The sequence below is a fragment of the Bos grunniens genome, chromosome 25 (genome assembly GCF_055505025.1).
Source record: "Bos grunniens cultivar Pamir isolate PY7600 chromosome 25, Bosgru_T2T1.0, whole genome shotgun sequence".
Taxonomy (NCBI): domain Eukaryota; kingdom Metazoa; phylum Chordata; class Mammalia; order Artiodactyla; family Bovidae; genus Bos; species Bos grunniens.
In genome coordinates this window covers 352,613-368,573 of record NC_141189.1, presented here as the reverse complement: position 1 = coordinate 368,573, position 15,961 = coordinate 352,613, and the positions used below count along the sequence as shown (strand labels likewise).

The window sequence follows — 15,961 nt, the reverse complement described above, 5'->3', positions numbered from 1 at the left end:
GTGAGATCTGTGAGGAAGGAACTCAAACTGTGATGATGCCTCAATGAGCAGTAAAAGAAACACACCACATGTGAGTTCATCAAAGGTCTCTTTCTTCTCTTCCCTCTTTCTGGGACCAGGAGCTGAGGGGCCGTGTCTCACCCTCACCTCATCTGACACTTCAGTAGTTAGCAGGATTTTTATTTTCAATCGAATAAAGAAAGTTCATGACTGTACATCCTTGAGAAACAAATGGCAGGACTCCTTCCAGATACCTGAGCCAAAAGATGACATCCTGGGAACATAAGCTGTCTGGGCCCCTGGGCAGCAGGAAGTGGGGCCACAGAAAGTCTTTACCCTCCACCACCAGGACACGCTTGCTCCCTCTTTGGACTTAACCAACATACCTCATTACAATTAGCTGACTACAGCTGTAATTCAAGGTCTCTCCTTGGATGGTCTGTCTTTTGGAGACAGATTTAGAGGTCACCAGACCTCAATTCTCAGAGAAGGCAATGGCACCCCACTCCAGTACTCTTGCCTGGAAAATCTCATGGGCAGAGGAGCATGGTGGGCTGCAGTCCATGGGGTCACTAAGATTTGGGCATGACTGAGTGACTTCACTTTCACTTTTTACTTTCATACATTGGAGAAGGAAATGGCAACCCACTCCAGTGTTCTTGCCTGGAGAGTCTCAGGGACGGAGGAGCCTAGTGGGCTGACGTCTATGGGGTCGCATAGAGTCGGACACGACTGAAGTGACTTAGCAGCAGCAGCAGAAATTCAACTTACCCAAATCTGGAAACACTATTTTAGACAGACATTCCTAAAATATAATTATTCTTAATAGTTTATATCTCATTTACATTTTTTTTTGCACATTTTTAATTTTTAATGTCAAGCTTAAAGAAAAGTTCCAAAAATAATACAAATAATATCCATATAACCTCTGCCCAGATTTTTCACTTGTTCTTATCATTTCACCCCATTTCTTTATTATTTGTCTGCTCCCCACCCAAAAAGTTTTTTTCTAAACTCTTGGAAGGCCTGCTGCAGATATCATGGTTTTTATTCCCATGAAGTATCCCACATACTTCAGTACATATTTCTGAATTTCCTAAGAATAGGGATATTCGGTTAATAACTGTAATAGTACAGTTGTCAACTTCAGTGATTTAACATGGATAAAATACTTTTATTAAATCTACTGTCTGTATTCTAATACTGTTAACTGACCCTCAGTGTCCTTTTTAGCACTTTTTCCTTCTAGTACAAGATCTAGTCCAGGATCAGATATTGCATTTCATTGTCATGTTGATAAAGTCTCTTTTAATCTGGAACACTTTTACAGCCTTTCTTTGTTTTTTATGATATTGTCATTGTTAAAGAATACTGCCCCTACTTTGTTTTTTGTTTTTTTTTTTGACAGCTTTAATTTTTCAGCACTTTATTTATTTATTTTTTTATTTGATAAATTTAACACCTTTTATTGCCATACCTCATTTTACTGTGCTTTGCTTTAGTGAGCTTTATAGATACATGTTTTTTTTTTTTTTTTTTCCCTTGTTAATTTTCTGTTTAGTTGATCTATCCATAAGTGTGAGTGGGGTATTAAAGTCTCCCACTATTATTGTGTTATTGTTAATTTCTCCTTTCATACTTGTTAGGATTTGTCTTACATACTGCGGTGCTCCCATGTTGGGTGGATATATATTTATAATTGTTGTATCTTCTTCTTGGATTGATCCTTTGATCATTATGTAGTGACCTTCTTTGTCTCTTTTCACAGCCTTTGTTTTAAAGTCTAATTTATCTGATACGAGTATTGTGACTCCTGCTTTCTTTTGGTCCCAATTTGCATGGAAAATCTTTTTCCAGCCCTTCACTTTCAGTCTGTATGTGTCCTCTGTTTTGAGGTGGGTCTCTTGTAGACAACATATGTAGGGGTCTTGTTTTTGTATCCATTCAGCCAGTCTTTGTCTTTTGGTTGGGGCATTCAACCCATTTACGTTTAAGGTAATTACTAATAAGTATGATCCCGTCGCCATTTACTTTATTGTTTTGGGTTCGAGTTTATACACTATTTTTGTGTTTCCTGTCTAGAGAATATCCTTTAGTATTTGTTGGAGAGCTGGTTTGGTGGTGCAGAATTCTCTCAGCTTTTGCTTGTCTGAAAAGCTTTTGATTTCTCCTTCATACTTGAATGAGATCCTTGCTGGGTACAATAATCTGGGCTGTAGGTTATTTTCTTTCATCATTTTAAGTATGTCTTGCCATTCCCTCCTGGCTTGAAGAGTTTCTATTGAAAGATCAGCTGTTATCCTTATGGGAATTCCCTTGTGTGTTATTTGTTGTTTTTCCCTTGCTGCTTTTAATATTTGTTCTTTGTGTTTGATCTTTGTTAATTTGATTAATATGTGTCTTGGGGTGTTTCTCCTTGGGTTTATCCTGTTTGGGACTCTCTGGGTTTCTTGGACTTGGGTGATTATTTCCTTCCCCATTTTAGGGAAGTTTTCCACTATTATCTCCTCAAGTATTTTCTCATGGTCTTTCTTTTTGTCTTCTTCTTCTGGAACCCCTATGATTCGAATGTTGTAGCGTTTAATATTGTCCTGGAGGTCTCTGAGATTGTCCTCATTTCTTTTAATTCGTTTTTCTTTTATCCTCTCTGATTCATTTATTTCTACCATTCTATCTTCTAATTCACTAATCCTATCTTCTGCCTCTGTTATTCTACTATTTGTTGGCTCCAGAGTGTTTTTAATTTCATTTATTGCATTATTCATTATATATTGACTCTTTTTTATTTCTTCTAGGTCCTTGTTAAACCTTTCTTGCATCTTCTCAATCCTTGTCTCCAGGCTATTTATCTGTGATTCCATTTTAATTTCAAGATTTTGGATCAATTTCACTATCATTATTTGGAATTCTTTATCAGGTAGATTCCCTATCTCTTCCTCTTTTGTTTGGTTTGGTGGGCATTTATCCTGTTCCTTTATCTGCTGGGTATTCCTCTGTCTCTTCATCTTGTTTAAATTGCTGAGTTTGGGACTCCTTTCTGTATTCTGGCAGTTTGTGGAGTTCTCTTTATTGTGGTGTTTCCTCGCTGTGTGTGGGTATGTAGAGGTGGCTTGTCAAGGTTTCCTGGTTAGGGAAGCTTGTGTCGGTGTTCTGGTGGGTGGAGCTGTATTTCTTCTCTTTGTTCAGTCGCGCTATGGGGAGGGAGGGAGGGATGCTGCAAACAAATGACACTGGCGTGCGCTCGCAGTGCTTCAGCCACACTGGGTCTGCCCCCGCTCACGGCGCGTGTAGCCTCCCTGCCCACACTGCTCGGGCTCTAGGTTGTTCCGCTGGGAACAATCCGAGGCTGGCCCTGGGTTGCATGCACCTCCCAGGTCCAAGCCGCTCAGGTTCAGGCACTCAGGTAGTCCTCAGAGGCGCAGACTTAGTTGGGGCTGTGTTTTGTGCTCTTCCCAGGTCCGAGCAGCTCAGGTGATGAGGTGTTTGGCGAGCGCCAATGCTGCGACTTATCGCCTCCCCGCCACTTGGTTATCTGGGTGTAAAACCGGCGCACCTTCTCAGGCAGATGTTGACCGTCCAGACCCCCAATAAGTTTTAGTTAGCAAAGAAGCCAGTTTTATAGATAATGTCGCTCTGGGGCTGCGATTGCCCCCTTCCGGCTCTGGCTGCCTGTCACCGGAGGGGGAAGGTTTGCAGCCGGCTACCTCTGTTTAGTCCTTTGTTCCGTGCGCGGGCTGGCGGTGTCTTAGGTTAGGGCTGGCTTTTCGCATGGTAGATATCCCGCAGTCTGGTTTGCTAGCCCAGATTATTTCGCTCAGACAGCGCTCAGGGTATTCAGGCCAGATTCTTACTCTCAGCGATGCAGCCCGCGCCGCGCCTCCCTGCCCAGCCCCCGCTTGCTAATGGCGGATGCAGGCATCTGCGCTGCTTCTCCGCTGGAGGAGTTACCGTAGGGCTCGCAATCTGCGAGTTTTAATTGTTTATTTATTTTTTCTCCCTGTTATGTTGTCCTCTGTGCTTCCAAAGCTCGGCACGGATTCGGCAGTGAGAAGGTTTCCTGGTGTTTGGAAACTTCTCTCTTTTTAAGACTCCCTTCCCGGGACGGAACTCCATCCCTCCCTCTTTTGTCTCTTTTATTGTCTTTAATATTTTTTCCTACCTCCTTTCGAGGAGTTGGGTTGCTTTTCTGGGTGCCTGATGTCCTCTGCCGGCATTCAGAAGTTGTTTTGTGGAATTTACTTGACGTTTAAATGCTCTTTTGATGAATTTGTGGGGGAGAAAGTGTTTTCCCCGTCCTACTCCTCCGCCATCTTGGCGCCTTCCCCCTTTCATTTACATTTTTTACGAGTTTTTTTTTTCTACAGGTACTTTCCTTGTTGACAAACTTGTAACAGATATAAAAATATAACAATATTTAACTTATAATAAACCTAGGCACAATGAAAATATTAAGCTTAATGTTAACAACTCTTAGACATGTCTATATTAGATTAGCAAAGAAACATTAATACTAGATATTTCATATTGAATATTTCCCAGTTCACGTGAATCTGATATTCTTTTAGGTTAATTTCTCTTGTATTTAGAATTGTCTGATTTGTAAGTACTTATTTTTCTTTGAAGTGAAGTGAAGTGAAGTCGCTCAGTTGTGTCCAACTGTTTTCAACCCCATGGACTGTAGTCTAACAGGCTTCTCTGTCCATGGGATTTTCCAGGCAAGAATACTGGAGTGGGTTACCATTTCCTTCTCCAGGAGATCTTCCTGACCCAGGGATTGAACCTGGGTCTCCTGCATTGTAGGCAGATGCTTTACCATCTGAGCTACCAGGGAAATGTGACCCTCAAATGTATGGCCAGCTGGCTTTCAACCAGCATCCCGAAAGGACAGTCTTTTCAACAAGTGGTGGTGGAACAACTAGAGAGCCGGTAAGTGAAACAAACCACCCACTCCCCCCAACCCTTACTTTAAGAATTTTTATTCTTCAACTTTTCTTTGGGCAATTAAATTAGAACTCATTTACCATTTTGGCAATATTATTAAAACAAACAAACAAAAGACACACACTGAGACATACAAATTGAGACAGACAGACAGAAATCTCATAGTTTTCCACTTGACATTTAAAATGTCTCTTTGACCACCCCCTCCCCCCACCCATTTTTTTGAAGTTCTAATTTGCCCAAGGCTGAGGTCTCAGGCAAAGTGGGCTGTGTATTTCAGGGACATGAAAAGGGTTAACTTCAAGCTTTTCCCTAGGCAGTCTTTTTAACAAACTTGTTGTTTTTAATTGCATATGCAAAAAGAACTGGTTCTGCAGTTTCCAAGAAAAATTTTTTTCAGTTTAACCAATTTTCTCCAGAGTCTAAAGAATATCATGGCCATCCTGTGTCAGAAAGTCACCTTTCCTTTCTGTAGTCATAGTTTTATATCTAAATTATAGGCCAAATGGTGCTCAAATTGACTCTGATGTTAGAGGCAGATCAGCTGATAAAAATCATGGATTGTCCCTCTGGTTGGGAGGTCTTTGTCCCATGAGAAGGATCTGAAGGGTTAAGGGAATTTGCAGAAGTGGGGGAAGCTTGGTCCTTCCCCACTCTGAGAAACAGGAGTAGTTAGAAGGGAATTCTTTAGGATGTTCAGGGGTTGGGGGAAGTTGGTTCCCTCCCCACCTGAGAGATAAGCATAGTTAGAAGGGGAGCTTCAGAATGTTAGGAGAGCTTTTGATCCTTCAGGCTTTTGAATATAGGAGAAAGACCTGGACCGAAGGGAACCTCAGAATCCTCTCCAAGAGATCATGTGGGCATGAAAGGTCGAGTAGGGGTCGTCTAGGAAACCTGATGGAGAGAGACAGAGGGGGACAGGAGACAGGGAGGCAACAGGAAGACATGCGGCATCGGTCCCTGAGACCCGGATTCCAACTGAGGGCCCCGAAGGACTGAACGTAAGGAGATTCTGAGTTCTCTCACTGCTTTTGGCAAAAGCTAGTGTGCCTTTCAGAGGCCATTTTTGGGGTTCCCCACAGCACAGGAGTGTGGCTGTGAGGAGTTACCTCATGTCCAAGGTCAGGGGCGGCAGCTGAGAGGAGCTACCTCACATCCGAGGTAAGGAGCAATGGCTGTGCTTTGCTGGAGCTGCCGTGAAGAGACACCCCATGTCCAAGGTAAGAGAAACCCAAGTAAGATGGCAGGCACTGAGATAGGGCACCAGAGGGCAGACACATGGAAACCACAATCACAGACAGCTAGCCAAGGTGATCACATGGACCACAGCTTGTCTAACTCAATGAAACTAAGCCATGCCCTGTGGGGCCACCCAAGATGGACGGGTCATGGTGGAGAGGTCCACTGGAGAAGGGAATGGCAAACCACTCAGGATTCTTGCCTTGAGGACGCCATGAACAGCATGAAAAGGCAAAAAGATAGGACACTGAAAGATGAACTCACCAGGTGCCCAATATGCTACTGGAGATGAGTGGAGGAATAACTCCGGAAAGAATGAAGGGATGGAGCCAAAGCAAAAACAACACCCAGTTGTGGATGGGAATGGTCTTAGAAGCAGGGTTTGATGCTGTAAAGAGCAATATTGCATAGGAACCTGGAATGTTAGGTCCATGACTCAAGGTACATTGGAAGTGGTCAAACAGGAGATGGCAAGAGCGAACATCAAGTTGGACTATAGAGAAAGCTGAGCACCGAAGAATTGATGCTTTTGAACTGTGGTATTGGAGAAGACTCTTGAGAGTCCCTTGGACTGCAAGGAGATCCAACCAGTCCATTCTAAAGGAGATCAGTCCTGGGTGTTCATTGGAAGGACCGATGTTGAAGCTGAAATTCCAATACTTTGGCCACCTGATGTGAAAAGCCCCTGATGCTGGGAGAGATTGAGGGCAGGAAGAGAAGGGGACAACAGAGGATGAGATGGTTGGATGACATCACCAACTCAATGGACATGAGTTTGAGTAAGCTCCGGGAGTTGGTGATGGGCAGGGAGGCCTGGCATGCTGCAGTCCATGGGGTCACAAAGAGTCAGACACGACTGAGCGACTGAACTGAACTGAGTTTATATTTGGGCCAGGCCTTTTGCAGGGCTAAATTTTCCAGTTTCTGAGAATGTAGCCAATGGGTGAGTCTGAGAGAGGCTCCCAGGATGTACCAGAGCTCACTCTTAGCCTATCTGCCATAGAATGGGCTACTGAGAGTCACCGGCTGACAGAAAGGCGTCCCTTTTGTCCCATTGATCTCCTCATGTGACTAATGCACGCAAATGGCCGAGGGACCCAACAGTCTCGCCTGACAGTGAGAGGTGATCCATAAGAACTGTGCAGCTAGGGCACTGAATGACCTGGGCAGAGATAGATTCCACACTTTTCACAAGGGCATGGGGAACATTCTCCAAATTGACCATATGTTAGGCCAGAAAATAAGTCTACTATCAGTTCAGTTCAGTTCAGTTGCTCAGTTGTGTCCAACTCTTTGTGACCCTATGAATTGCAGCATGCCAGGCCTCCCTGTCCATCACCAACTCCCAGAATTCACTCAGACTCACGTCCATCTTGTTGGTGATACCATCCAGCTATCTCATCCTCTGTCGTCACCTTCTCCTGCCCCTAATCCCTCCAATAGACTCAAATCATACAAAGGAATGTTTTCCTGTCACAATGCAATGAAACAAAAATTAATAGTAGAAGGAAAAGTGGGAAAATCCACTTTTATGTGAAGATTAAACACACTCTTAAATAACCAGCAGGCTAAAAAATAATAATGAAAAGGAACTTAGAAAATACCTGAAGACAAATCAAAATATAAATGGAACATGCCAACATGTATGGGATTCTGCAAAAACATCACCAACAATGAAATGTAAAGCTGTGAATGCAAACATTAAAAAGAAAGCTCAAATAAGCGACCTGTCTTTACACCTAGGCAGAAAAGGGAGAGCAAACCAAACTCAAAGCTAGAAAAAGGAATGAAAATAGTAAATATTGGCTCTCAGATAAATATACAGAAGAGGAAAACCAAAGAAATCAATTTTAAACAAAAGTTACTTCAAACAGGTCAACAGAAGTAACAAATCTTTAGCTATACCGATTAAGAAAAAAGACAACTAAAATCAGTAACAAATAGGAAACATAACTATTGATATCAGAAAGTAGCACAGCAAGGGAGAACTCTGAGCAGCTGAGCGCTGTAAGGTTGGATAACCTGATGAAATTCTGTTATTTAAGCCTCAGTCTGTGGTATTCTATTCTGGCAACCCTAGCAAACTAGCACAGCTTTATCCTCTTTCTTGCAAATAAAAGTTATGAAAACAGTGCCCAAACCCGCAAAGTATATAAAGTATCCTAAAGGAGGAAAAGAGAAAAGGATGAACTACCTAGGGTGTTGAGAAAAATCTTTTTCTTTGTTTCTTACCAAAGTTAAAATAAGAACGTCAAAACCAACTGAAAAGACTCATGAATAGACATTTTAGAGAAGCCAAACAACAACCGTGGTAGGACAACCAGAAAGTCATTCAGTTGGTAAAAACAGTAAAATAATATAGTAAAATAAAAACAGTAAAATGCATTTTATTTGGAGGTTTTTAAAAAATTCAATTTATTGAAAATTCCAAAGAGGTTATAATACAGGTACATGATTCAAGATACTGAAAATATGCTTTGCCTTAATCTGTGCCTCCTGTCATTTAGCCTGTGTGTCCAGGGCCATCTGGCCTCCATAGGTAATATTTTGTTTCTTACAGGTCCTTCTAGAGTTCCTTGTAAGCAAACATGAAAATACTTTTCTCCTTCATGCCCCAATTCAAAACACAAATAGTGGTATATTAAGCATGGTGTTTTGTTACATGTTCCTTTTATTTATTTGACAATGCCTTGGAAGTTGTCCTCTATCAGGACATAATTTCCTGCAGAGCAGTGCACTGAGTGGATGATGTGGTAGTATAATCCTTCTTGGCCATCCACATTGGGATGAACACTGATATGCAGCAATCTGTTTATATTACAAATAATGCTGCAATGGAGAACTGACCTGTGCTCCTCTGCTGCTAGCAAGTGTAGGATATATTTCTAAAGGATTTGTAACCTGGAGTATTTGTAACTGAGAGAGCATTTGATAAGATGCTACCACTAAGATCCTTCTGAGCCATCAATGAGCCTTTGTCTTTAAACTGCAACTTCTCTATCACACAACTCCCCCCCCCCCCCGTGTTTAAAACTGCTTTCCAATGCTTTCTAACCTTCAGAAACCCTCTACAGTCTTTCCTATCATCAGCACTGCCCTTTATTCTCAGTGCAGTTACAACCTCACCGGGTATGTACCTGTTGTCTCCACTCTCCTCTGGGTCCATCACGCTCAACTCACTCCTTTAGAGCTGGAGCCAACATGGCCAGATAACTCCTTGAGTGTAGAGAAATGGGTCATGGATGATCTGAGCCAGGGAGCCTGGTGCCCAGGAGAGAGGGAGTGTCCATAAGGGGTGTAACTGGGGAGAAGGAAAGGTATATTAGGTTTGATCCATGGTAATTTTTCAGGTGAAGTTTCTACAGAGCCCAGACATGGGAGCAGGAATCTTGGTTGGAGAATTTGTGCTTGGGAATTTGTACCCAAATAGCACAGCTAAGATGGGAGGCGGGGACTCCCAAGGGAACAGCCTGTGAGTGAGTCTGCTGTGAACCTGCTGTGAGTGCCAGGGAGAGACACACACGGGGACAGGATGCAGCAGAGAGGCAGGAAGGCAACAGCAGGCATTCCAAAAGGAAGGGGAGAGTGTCATGGCAATAAGGACATGCCACAGAAGCATGTGCCACAGAAGGGTGGCGGTAAATGGAAAAGGGATCAGAAGTCATTCATAAGTCCTGGCAAGTTGTTTCATGAGAGGCTAAGGGCAGAATCAGACCATAGGATACAATGAAAAACAGATAAAATCAGTAGGTAAAACCCATTCATGTTCAAATCGAGATTTTGTTAAAATGCTGTTTTAAGGAACATAAAAATACAGTCTCAGATGGGAGGACGTTGAAGTTTAGGTGATGGCTGACAGAATGATTCCCTGCCTAGAAGAGATGCCATCAGCAACAGTTCTGTGCAGAGTCGGGCAGAGAGCCCATGACACCGGCGGACGGATGTGATGGGAGACACGTGTGGAAAAGGCTGGTGACTGGAGGGCTTCAGGGAAGAGGGAATCTTGCAGACTACATGTACCACTGTGTAGATAACATCAAGGGGGAGCTATTTGGGTCTTAGGAATTACTTAACCTGAAAAAAATTACTTAAACTGAATTTTAAATTGGCACCATGTAAAGTGCAATGGCTTCCCTGGTGGTTCAGGTGGTGAAGAATCTGCCTGCAATGCGGGAGGCACAGGTTTGATCCCTGGGTCAGGAAGATCCCCTGGAGAAGAAAATGGCAACCCACTCCAGTTTTCTTGCCTGGAGAATTCCATGCACAGAGGAGCCTGGCGGGCTATAGTCCATGGGAAAGCATAGTAGGAATAAACCCAGCAACGTGAGGAAGTGTGCTGTGTGCCGGGTTTTTCACCAGGACAAAGCCTGCCAGCTTTGGATCAACCCCTTTTGTCTCTGAACTTTACTTGTATTTTAGCGTCTTTCTCTTTTATAATTTAAAAGTCACATTCCTTAAACTTTCCAAGCAGTTTTCCTGGTAGGCTTTCTCCCATGGAAGTAGGATTTCTAGGCATGGGTTCTATGTTTCCTTTCCACATAAGCTTCATAAAAAGCCGAACATTTTTTTGAGGTAAAAATTCTGCAAACAGTAGAAATAAATGTATTTTGGTCCATACTGGCCAAGACTACAAAAATTGCTCCTCAGTCTCCTGAGTTTAAAATAGGCTCTCTGGTACCATCAAGGTTCCTGCTGATCTCAGATCCTGTGATCTTGCTGGTGCCTTGACTACTGCATGCACTCTGTCTGACTGCCAGGGCCCTGTGTCATCCATCTGTGTGGGCACATGGCATCAATGTGCTGTATTTATGGAGAAGTATTCAGAGCAGGATCAAATCCCGGGATCAGGGACTGGCAGCACTGAGCTAGCACTGACTCCGCCCCCCGCCCTGCCCCCTTTCCGTCACCACGTGTGTGCTCACTCACGTTAACTCAGCCCCCATGTGTTTCCACCCTCCAAGTTGGTGCCCATCTCAGGACCCTTGTCCCTGCTCTTCCCTCTCCTAGAATGCCGTTGTCCTAGAGCTTAAAGTGGCTGCTGTTTTCTGCTCACCTGGATGGCAGCTCAGATATTAACCTCTTGGATGGGCATTCTTGGACCAGCCTGTCTAATGCTGGTGTTTCCCCTTTACCATCCCTCGTGACCCTGATGTTTTCCATCAGTGTTGTTTAGTCACTAAGTCATGTCTGACTCCTGCGACCCCAGGGACTGCAGCCTGCCAGGGTCCTCTATCCCTGGGATTTCCCAGGGAGGAATCCTGGAGTGGGTTGCCATTTTCTTCTCCAGGGTATTTTCCTGACCCAGAGATTGAACCCATGTCTCCTGCTTGGCAGGTGGATTCTTTACCACTGAGTCACCTGGAAAGCTCAGTTTTTTCTTTATAATGCTAATCAAAACTTTTCCCCAATTAAAATTTTTATTTATGAGTCTGTGTACTCCAGAAAATCACATGAGGTCAGGGTCCCTATCTGTTCATTTATTAACGTGTCTCCAGTGATTACAATTCTCAATTGATAAATATTTATTGAGTAATGAATACAAGAGCCTTAAGGTCCCTTTAATTCAAATTCATGGATTAGAAATGAGACGTGAGCTACCAAGTGTCACACAGGTGGTCACCTCAAGCCAATCCAGAGATAGTGAACTGCACACTTTAGAGCAGAATGAACCGCTAGTGACTGAAAAAGAAGATGGACACTGGGATTCAGGTGAAAAACATTCTCCACAATATAAACCGTGGGAAAATTTAGTGTGACTTATTAGACCAACAGATCTGAAAACAGGAGCAAAAATGGCCTCAGTGACTTGATATACCTGAAGGATTCAAACTCAGAGACTCCTAAGACCTTACCCAGGATTTATTGGCATAAAGGTCTTCGGGGGGGGGGGGGGAGCCATCTAAGTGTGTCTCCTGATATTTCATTTTAACATGTTCATGAGCAAAACAACAAATACAAAACAAAAGACACCTTCAAGCCAGTGTGGTTAGGCGATTTAAAATTATTGATTCAAAAGTACAATTTTCTCTTAAAATGAAATGTGATTTCTGCTTCTAAATACAAGAAGGAGTGTCTGGACTTCCTCACCTACTACTGGTAATTAGAAAGCTGAACAAAATCCATGAAATGAACCCTGAGTCAGAAAGCTTGGCCAGAGACAACCTGGAAACCAACCCCATCACCATAAAACCTGAGACTGCAGGTCACGTGGTGAGAAGTCCCCTGGGCTTCCTCGCCCTGCTGCTGTCCTCCTGCCTGCCCTTCCCAATCAAGTCTCTTGCTTTGTCAGCACGTGTGAGCCCACTCTAGGGCCCTGGGAAGGGTTCCCCTTCCTGCAACGATAAGAGGAACAGTGTCTAGACTTCCTCACCTACTATTAGGAATTAGAAAGCTGAACAAAATAGGAAACGGTTCTCAGAACCTGAACAGCAGGCAGTGTTAGGGTTCCAGGAATAGGTTCCTTGAGTGAAGGTGAACACACACATCAACCTGATGACTCCGCAGCTCTCTGTCTTCAGGGGGTTTTCACGCTGCAGCTGCAGGCAGAGGAGCCATAAACATTCTGGCAAAAATCTGAATTGAGAACACTGGTGATCTGGGAGGCCACGGAGGCTATACCCTGTGTGGCAGGGCATCAAAGAGGAGGGAGATACTCAGAGAAAATGTTCCACAACTGCTTAATGATCCCTTTAAGTCTTTATTGAATATCAATATGAGGACACACAGGCGAGATTCCATAATGAACAAAAACACAAAAACATAAAACATTGGTCTCACAAGCAAAAAACCAATTTCTTCTACATTAAATTTTTTTCAAAATATGGCAATTAAATGAATGCTAGTGTGCAGTACTAGAGAGAAGGAAATGGCAACCCACTCTGGTGTTCTTGCCTGGAGAATCCCAGGGACGGGGGAGCCTGCTGGGCTGCCATCTCTGGGGTTGCACAGAGTCGGATACGACTGAAGCTACTTAGCGGCAGTAGCAGTGTGTAGTACACACATACATAAATGGATAAGTTTGTAGAAAGCAATTTTTTAAAGATGTCAACAAACCTCTTGTCATTCTAATTTTAGAATTCTAAAAAAGTGAAAAAAGTAATGTGGCAATATGTCTTTGCATACAAAAGGCATTCGAATAGCTTTAGTATTCTTTTAAATTTTTTTTAATTGGTGGAAATTGTTTTACCGTTTTGTGTTGGTTTCTGCCATACAACAATACAAATTAGCCAATAATTATATATATATATATGTATATATATTTATATCTCTCGCTTCTTGAGCTTCTTTCCCCTCCTTCAATAGCTTTAGTTTTAAGATGGAAAAGTTATCAGGAGCCCAACATTTAATGTCTAAATACTAAAGAAATCGTTAACAATGTCACACATGTTCCTAACTCAATATTATCCTTCCATTATGATGTTTATGAAGATTTAAAAATACAGATCAGTGAGTGCATTGAGCAGCTACTATTTGCATTGCAAGGGGTCAGCCAGCACCACTTGCGTTAGGCTGAGACTAGGACACTTAAGTGGAGAAGGCAATGGCGACCCACTCCAGTATTCTTGCCTGGAAAATCCCACGGACGGAGGAGCCTGGTGGGTTGCAGTCCACGGGGTAGCTAAGAGTCGGACACGACTGAGCGACTTCATTTTCACTCTTCACTTTCACGCATTGGAGAAGGACATGGCAACCCACTCCAGTGTTCTTGCCTGGAGACTCCCAGGGACGGGGGAGCCTGGTGGGCTGCAGTCTATTGGGTCGAAGAGTCGGACATGACGGGAGCGACTTAGCAGCAGCAGCAGCAGGACGCTTGAGTGGTAGCAAAACAGGAAGGCACATTGTGCTCAGAGCCTGTGATGTAGGGAAGTTGGAGGCAGGCTGACAGGAACAGGGGCGCCCACGGGATTGCTTAGAGGAACATATTCCCGCCGATTTGTTTCTAATGGAAAGGATAAATGAGGAAACAGTCACTGACCAAGACCGGACTTTGAGGCCTAGTGCTGAAGACTTTGGGGGTCTGGGTTTCCACAATGGTTGCTGCGGGGCATGGGGCAGGGCCTCGTGGGTTGTAGAGCATTTCCTCTGCTTTTAAACAAATATTTAGATATACTGAAACTCTTTGGTCATCTTCAACTGAGCAGTTAGCTATTTTGTGGGTGAATTTTATTAATTACAGACAATAATAGTGATTTTTATTGTAGATTTCTATATTTCTCATCTACCAAAACCTACACTATTAGAAACTGTAGAGCACCGAAGTTGTCTGGCCATCTGGTCGACCTGTCGGCGGTGCTTCCCTGACTTCAACCAAACGTGAACACAAATCCGGATCGCAGGGCAGAGAAGGCACAGCACCACCACTCCGCACTCGTTTCTCACCTAAGCGTTCTCCCGTCCGCGCGTGTTCAGACGCCGTTCCAGGACTACACACCGCGCCAGGCTCGCGTCTCCTTGGTACCCTCAGCGGGGGGCCCGGGCCGTTTTCTGGATCTCAAACATTTGGCGCCTCTGACCACCGAGCCTGTGCAGGACTAAAGCCGCGCATTGGGCCGCCTCCTTGCTCGCCCACCGCGTTCCCTGTTGTCACCCGTGGCGAGGGACTCGTGTGTGCTCCACACAACTTTCGAGCCCGTAAGGGGAACAGAAGACTACAGGCGGCCCCCGCGAAGACGCAGCAGGGCCTCCGACGAACGCAGAGCTTGACACGACAGCGGCCGTCGGAGAGCAGCTCCCCCGCCGCCCAGCCCTGGTGCGGACCTGGGCCCCCAGGCGATCAGGACGCGGGCTTGGGAGAGCCTAGCCTGGGGATCGCGGTGCCGCTGGGAGGGTCGGGCGCGCAGGCCAGCGCCGCCTTGTTCCGCGTGTCCGGCCAGGCTCCACTCCGGGGGAAGACGCCCAGGATCCAGGGACGGCCGACGGAGACACACGGCTACTCCCAGCCGAGGCGGGAAAACAAAAATGCTGATCCAGGACACCGCGCGGGGCACTTTACTCTCCTGGCTGCGAGCCGTACCCCAGGCGGCCCCGCGGGCGGAGGAAACGTCCGGATCGCCGTCTAGCTTCTAAAGACACGGCCCGTGCTCGCCACGCAAGCCTGACCGTTCAAGAGGGAGCAGGACGCGTCCAGGCCCGGAGACGGGGCCCAGGCGCGCCCGCCAACGAGCCCTGCGAGCCCATACTCGGCCGGTCTGGCCAAGCACCAGAGACTGGAGCGTGGGGACCCCGGAGGGAGACGAAGGCCCCTAACGGTGATCCAGGAGTTTGGCCCACGAGTCACAGGCACAGGCACTCCGGCGCCGCAGACCCTTTCTCTGCTCGCTCCGAGGCCCCGCGATGGAAGACCGCGAGGAGATGCTGGTCGACCTGAGCGAGCGGCAACCCACCTTTTAACGCCGCAGCGCCAGGCCGCTTCACGAAAACCTGCAGATCCAATCTTCAGCAGGAGCAGGCATGCCCAGGTCTCCGCAGTACCATGGTTATTGCCACCAGCACTGCCGGCCTCTGGAGCTCTACGCCGCATTCTCCGGCTGAATCTCAGCCCTTAGGAAGGTCGCCGAAGGAAAGGAACGCTCTGAAAGCGGCCGCCAGGGGCGCCCGACAACCGGTTCGAGGGTCCCCAGGACGAGTCGCCTGCAGGCCGCAGCGGCGCCGACCGCCCTAACGCCCGAGCTCGCCCGGGGCCTCTGCCTCGGAGGGGGCTCCCCGCTCGGGACAGCGCGACGCGGCGTCGCGGAGCGGCCCAGGCGGCAGACGAGGGCGGGCGGAGAGCGGGAGGCCGCGG

General features: G+C 45.6%; 1 long non-coding RNA gene across 1 annotated transcript; it reads right to left on the bottom strand.

Moving 5' to 3' along the window:
* Positions 1-12,857: 12,857 nt before the first annotated feature.
* Positions 12,858-15,716, bottom strand: LOC147344637 (uncharacterized). The gene is made up of 2 exons (XR_015155072.1): positions 14,560-15,716; positions 12,858-14,119 (listed from the first exon to the last, which is right to left on the bottom strand). It is a non-coding gene; the product is annotated as an uncharacterized LOC147344637 (long non-coding RNA).
* Positions 15,717-15,961: the final 245 nt, after the last annotated feature.